We start from the raw sequence: 6895 nt of genomic DNA, 5'->3' as shown, positions 1-6895 counted from the left end.
AGTCTAGCTTTGTTGCTCAGACTACTCTCTAGCTCCTGGGTTCCAGTGATCCTCCTGCCTCAGGTCCCTGAGAGTGCTTTGAACTACAAGTACCCACGGTGTGCCCAGTTTATCTCTTATTTCTGAAGGTATAGACCTTGTTCAGTTGTCATTGTTCTGTTTAAGATAGCACTAAAATTACTATCAAGAGATCAGGGACCTCTGCCAAGTATGGTGGTTTACATTGTTATTCTAGCAATTGGAAGGCAGAGGCAGGAGGATCAGTCAACTTAGTTCCAGGCTGCACAGTATTTGTTTACCAGCATTGTGAGGATAAGCTCTGGGTGATCCCAAGGTTGGGTGGGGAGGGGTTTGAGTCTCAAGAGGCTGGTAACACAATTTCTGAGATTAGGTTCTTCTATGTATTCCTGGATGTATACCAGTTCCTCATGTAGAGTTGGTGTTCAATAAAGCAATGTTTGGATGCATAATGGATTGAGCTAACAGTACAATAGGGACATAAAGACAGAATCATATACCTTTCTCCTTTTGCATATACTCGTCTTTCTCATGTGAAAATAACCAAAAATACTTCCCTTGGAACTGTGTGTCTATGCTCATGGTTTCATTTGGTGTTTTCAGTTCATTTCAGAGTCAGCTTTTGGCTTACTGTTGATCAAATTTCTACCATGGCATGCCCTTGAAATTATTCTTGCATTATATAATAAGTGACTTTGGGCTGTGTCTGTGTGTCTGTGTATTTCATGCCTGTAATCCTAGTGACTCAGAGACAGAAATTTGAGGATTACAGTTTGAAGCTGGCCCAGGCAGGACACTCCTGAGACTCTTTTTTTCCCTAGAGCTTAGTACTGTACCCAGGGCCCTGCACTTACCAGGCACTCTTCCGCTGAGCTAAATCCCCAACCCTGTCCTGAGACTAACCACCAATTAACCACCAAAAAGCAAAGCTAGAAGTGGAGCTGTGGCCCAAGGGTTAGAGCACCAGCCTTGAGTGGAAAAAGCTAAGGGACAGTATTTAGGCCTTGAGTTTAAGCCCCAGTACCACATACACACAAGTGATTTTGGGTATAATAATTCTTAGTTCAGTGCCAATGCTGTGTCCAGCCTGGTTCTAAATGTTGTCTGATAAGGATAGTGCATATGGCCCTGCTATCACTGAGATAGTCCTTGTGGACCTTTGAGGCGTGGTGTCTGTATATAACATCATGGAGCTCTTTCACCTGAGCCTGGTCCCAGGAGCAAATAGACTTAAAGCCAGTTCTCAATATGATCAATGGGACCATGTTTTTTTTTGGGGGGGGGGGGGATGGGGATTACATGAAAATAAAAGTGACCAACTATTTGCAGTGTAACTGGGTATTTGTGCTTTTAGCTGAAAAGGTACATTTTCCATTGAAGTATTTCACATATCACTGAAACAGAGACTTGGCTTAGTGGATTGCCAGGATCATTTTGAGACTTCCTTGTTCCCTTTAATACATGGTTATCCAGGCTTTGACTTTGAATGCAACTGCAGGAGGACAAGGGAACTCAGGAGCTGGGTGAATTGACATAAAGATCTTAGACTCAATCCTTAGTGATTTATGTTATATATAGTTTTTGAGGAGTCAATTTAATGATTTCTATACAACTGAATCCAATTGCATTTTGTTAGTTTAAGCAAGTGATGAAAATGCTTTCCAAGGGCTAGGAGGGGTGGGGTGGGTAAAGCTAGCTCTTGGAAAAACACTGCAGCATTTGTGCACAGGTGGTGGCGAAAGATGCTGTAGAGACAGTAAAAGACTATCCCGCCCCCATAGTAGAAAGATCTTAGAGAATATCACCCCTATCCAGCTTCCCAACTTTCTTTAAGCCAAAATGGGGGGCATTTCTCTTATTACAAAGGGTAGGACAAAGACATCCTAGTTGTTCATAATAATAAATGCCATATGTAAGAGTAGAATGGTTGGAGAAAGTTCTACTTTTTATTTGGAAGGGTATGTGAGGGGGCTGGAGGTATAGAAAAAAGTCTCTGTGCATTACACTCAATTTGCCTGTGAACCTATAACTCTTTTTAAAAAGTAAAGTCTATTTAAAAACCAAACAAAATACCAAGGACAACAATACTCAAGTCTAGAGATAGATTTAGTAATAAAAATGCTAGTAGATATTGTACTTCTGATTCCAGGAAGGAGAGGGAGAGGGAAGAAAGGAAAGAGGTCTAGACATAAAATCTAGTAATAAGAATGCTAGTACTTGTGATTCCAGGAGAGGGGAGAGAGGAGAAGGGACAGTGAGAGGGAGAGATATATTCTATTTCCCCTGGATTCCTTAAATTGTTGCTGTGGAGGCTGAAAATCTGACAAAAAATAACTGAAGAGGAAAAGGAGGGTCTAGTGGTCCAATACCACAAGAGCTGAACATTTGCATGAGCAGATTGAAATATGTCAGGAAACAGGTGGTTTAACTTAGTGGTGGCTTTTGCTCCTTTTGCATTCTGGTTAATATTAGTTCTCTGATTTTAGATCTGTGATTTTAGGGTGGGGTAGACTGAGATATGTTTTACTTTGATGAAGGATACCTGTTGAAGGTTTGTTTGTTTTAGGCTAGTTTACTTCTACCCAGCATAGTACCTCTGACAGAAAATGACTCCAGTTGAACAAGAAAGCAGACAAAGCTAACCCTGGACATCGCATCAGGTTGATGTCAGTTTGAAGCATGTCTGTCTCCTAAAACAGTGTCTTGAGCCTTAACTATGGCAAATACGCATATCACTTCAGGATCTTCTAAAAATGTAGATTCTGATTCAACAACTTGAACTTCTTCACCTCCAGTAAGTGTTGGATATCTTAGTTTGAGCTACCAGAACAAATGTTGGGTGATCTAAACAATAGAAATTTCTCACAGTTCTGGGGACAAAAAAACAAATCCATGATAAGAGTGACAGCATGGTTGACATCTCAGGAAGACTGTCTTCTGGGACAGTGATGGCTACCTTCTTGCTGCATCCTCACTAATTAGTGGTGGCAGGTGAGGAGAGAGAAGCTTTGATATCTCTTCTTACAAGGGCATTAATATCATGAAGGCCCCACTCCCATAATGGAGCCTGTGATTACCTCTCAGGTAACTAAATTAGGTTGGGCTTGAACATAGGCATTTGGGGAGAACACAGTTCAGCCTATGACATCGTGCGCTGCTGTTGCTGCTACTGTCCTGCACACCAGGCTCTGAGTAGCATGCCCTAAAAGAAGCTTTGTATACATTCAAAATTTATCGGGCCCAAATATGCCTTACCCCTTAAGATACTTGATGCAAGGGATCAAAATTGTTATGCAATCTAAACTTCATGATATAACAAATAGCTTAATAAGGTCACTAATGCTCATGTGAAAGAGTTGCACATTTGTATTAAATTGTGATTTTTATAAGCCTCTCAGATGATACCTTGTCTGATGACCTCATGTGTGGTGTTTTGGAAAGGGCTGTTCAGTGGACCTCTTAACCGATCCAAGAAGAGATTTCGGTGATTCAAACTACACTCAAACTGGTCAAACATTATCACAAAGGACTCAGTAAAACAGAAGATTACTGTAATAGATTGCCTTTGGCCAGAATTTGCTTGCCAATAGGACCAATTAGCACATAAGAAATTTAGGTATTCTGCTATGTTGGTATGTACCAGATGAGATGCCTCAGTGTATATATTTTCATTGATTGCTGTGAATATAGGGGAAAAATGAAACTAGAAGTATCTTTTGGGGATGAATTTTTAATTCTTTTGAGACAGTCTCATTTAGGGCTCTGGGATATGCAGAGCCAGGCCCATGTGTTTTCTTCTATAGTGGTTCATAGGGGACTCCCTGCGAGGTCATAGTTGGAGGAATTCTTGTGTATGCTAGACCTGTTCAGACCCAGTTTTGTACCCTCCACTTCTGTTTTACAGTGGATTGTTGCCAGGCACATTCCATTTTATTCTTGAGGATTCAAACAACATCTAATGATGATGAGCAGTTTATATTGCATGATACTTTAGTGTCTCATTCCATCTTTACTTACCAGTTCTCAGAAGTAAGCTGGGAACTGCGCTGCTTTCTTCTTCTTTTCCCTTCCCTTCTCCTTCCCCTCCCCTCTACCTTTTCCTTCCCTCTTCCCCTCCCCCACCTCCTCCCTTCTCCCCACTTCCTATCTCCTCTTCCAGTCCTGTTTTCTTCCCCACCCTCCTCTCCCCTTTCTTCTGATCTCTCCTCCCATCTCTTGCCAAGAAAGGGTTTAGCCCACAAAACAGTGGCCAGAGATTAGAAACAAATATCTGAGGGAGAATTTTCAGGAAGGATTCATCTCTGCTTTGAAGCTTGGGAAGGCCTTTAATCCAGCCAGCAGTACCAGCCAGCCATAAGACACTTGAGAGTCTCACCTGAAATGCTATGTTTACATTTTTATATAACTTGCCCTTTTCCCACATGAATGGCCTTTTAGTTTTTAAACTAAGCTTGTTGAGACTGAACAGAAAATCAGCTGTTTTTTTTTTTCTTTTTCTTTTTTGTTGGTCATGGGGCTTGAACTCTGGGCCTGGGTGCTGTCCCTTAGCTCTTCAGCTCAAGGCTAGTGCTCTACCACTTGAGCCATAGCACCACTTCCGGTTTTCTGATGGTTTGTTGGAGATTAGAGTCTCACAGACTTTCCTGCCTGGGCTAGCTTTGAACTGCAACCCTCAGATTTCAGCCTCCCGAGTAGCTAGTATTACAAATGTGAGCCACTGGCACCTGGCTTCAGCTGGGGTTTTAAAGCTTTCTGTTATCCTCAATTTAGATACTTCCCAGCCTTTGGAGCTGCTTGTTAATAGTAGTAGCATGGGGCGGTTAGGGGTGGGGTGGGGCTTGTTGTTACAGTCCATCCTGTTTCCATAATAGACAACTTCCACTTCCTCTGTATTTTTTAACGTTCTATACAGAAATAGTTTGAACAACTTTAAACTTTTCCCCTCCCATAGCCTTCCCTGCTTTTTAAAAACTTTCTTACAAATGGGTTTCATAATGTCCTTTTCATGTTTTTTTATTTACATGTGTATGCAGTATTCTTTGGTTGAATTATCTCCCCTCTTCTTATCTACCTCCCCCCACCCACATCCGGTTGGTTGTGCCCTCAGTAGTTTTCCTTTATGTTCATGCCTTTTTTTTTTTTGACCTAGATTCTGTATAAGATAGAAAACACGTAGTATTACTTACCTAAGTCTGGCTTACTTTGTTTAATATGATTATCTCCAGCTCTGTCCATTCTGCAGATGATATGAGGGACAGGAGAGGGTAGTGGGAGGCAAATATTATCTAAGAACATTGTATACATATATGAAACCTAGTATGAAGCACAATTTATTTAAAAAGGGATAGAAAAAAAAAAGGTCCATAGAAGCAGGGTGCTGGAAGCTAACACCTGTAATCCTAGCTTCTCAGGAGGCTGAGATCTGAGGATTATGGTTTGAAGTCAGCATGGGCAGGAAGCTCTGTGAGACTCTTATCTCCAATTAGCTATACAAAAAGGCTGGAAGGGCTGGGAAGGTGGCTCAGTGGTAGAGCACTTGCCTTGCATGCCTGAGGCCCTGGGTTCGATTCCTCAGCACCACATAAACAAAAAGAAAAAAGCCGGAAGTGGTGCTGTGGCTCAAATGGTAGAGCGCTAGCCTTGAGCTGAAGAGCTGAGGGACAGTGCCCAGGCCCAGAGTTCAGGCCCCACGACTGGACCCAAAAAACCCAAAAAAACCAAAAAGGCTGGAAGTGGCGCTGTACTCAGGGACAGGGCCTAGACCTGGAGTTCAAGCCCCAGGATGGGGAGAAAAAAAAGTCTACAGAGGTATGTTCAAATTCAATATCTTGATTCTGATGGAGGTTTCCTGGGTATATACATGCATCTCATATTTCATCAGATATTTGAGAATATGTGTGAAAAGTTTGCTATACAAAATCATCTTTTATAGGTTAACAACTTATACAAAATTTAGCTTTTAGCTCTTTTTCTGTATCTATCATGGCACAGGCTCATGGTGAACAAGAACCCCATGTGGGAGCTTTGAAGCCGCAAGCTCTGCCTCAACATCTCTGTTGGGGAGAGTGGAGACAGACTGACCCGGGCAGCTAAGGTGGTGGAGCAGCTCACAGGGAAGACCCCAGTGCTTTCCAAAATTAGATACACTGTCAGATCCTTTGGCATCAGGAGCAATGAAAAGATTGCTGTCCACTGCATGGTCTGTGGGGCAGAAGAAATCCTGGAGAAAGGTCTGAAGGTACGGAAATATGAATTAAGAAAGAACAACTTCTCAGATTTTGGGATCCAGGAACACATCTGTCTGTGCATCAAATATGACCCAAGCATTGGTATCTACGGGCTGGACTTCAATGTGGTGCTGAGTAGGCCAGGATTCAGCATTGTAGACAAGAAGTGCAGGACAAACACAGAATCAGCAAAGAGGAGGCCATGTGCTGGTTCCAGAAGAAATATGATGAGATCATCCTACCTGACAAATCCCCATTTCTATGCAAAGGCCAATAAAATATTGTCAGTGAAATTAAAAAAAAATGTAGCTTTTAAGGAAAATAAACCAGAATACTGAGGTCAGATACGCTGATGTATACTTACAGTCCCAGCTACTCAGGAGGCACAGAGAGGAGGACTATGGTTTGAGATCAACCAAGGTAAAAAACAGCAAGATCTTTTCTCAAAAGCAAGGTAGGTGTGATGGTACATGCCTTGTGGTCCTATCTATTTAGAAAGTGGAAATAGTAGGATTGTGTTCTGAAGCTGGCTTGGGCAAAAATTTGAGATTTTATCTGAAAAACAAAAAGCAAGTGGACTGGAGGTATGAGTAAAATGGTAGACTGCTTGCTAGCAAGGCGACTCTGAGTTCAATCCTCAATGCAACCTG

General features: G+C 42.0%; 1 pseudogene; it reads left to right on the top strand.

The window, feature by feature from the left end:
- The first annotated feature begins 6031 nt into the window (after positions 1-6031).
- On the top strand, positions 6032-6522 carry LOC122109199 (annotated as a pseudogene).
- The last annotated feature ends 373 nt before the right edge of the window (positions 6523-6895 follow it).

Source organism: Dipodomys spectabilis, unplaced genomic scaffold (assembly GCF_019054845.1).
Source record: "Dipodomys spectabilis isolate Male_0828 unplaced genomic scaffold, ASM1905484v1 ptg000069l, whole genome shotgun sequence".
Taxonomy (NCBI): Eukaryota; Metazoa; Chordata; class Mammalia; order Rodentia; family Heteromyidae; genus Dipodomys; species Dipodomys spectabilis.
This window is presented reverse-complemented; position numbering and strand designations above follow the sequence as displayed.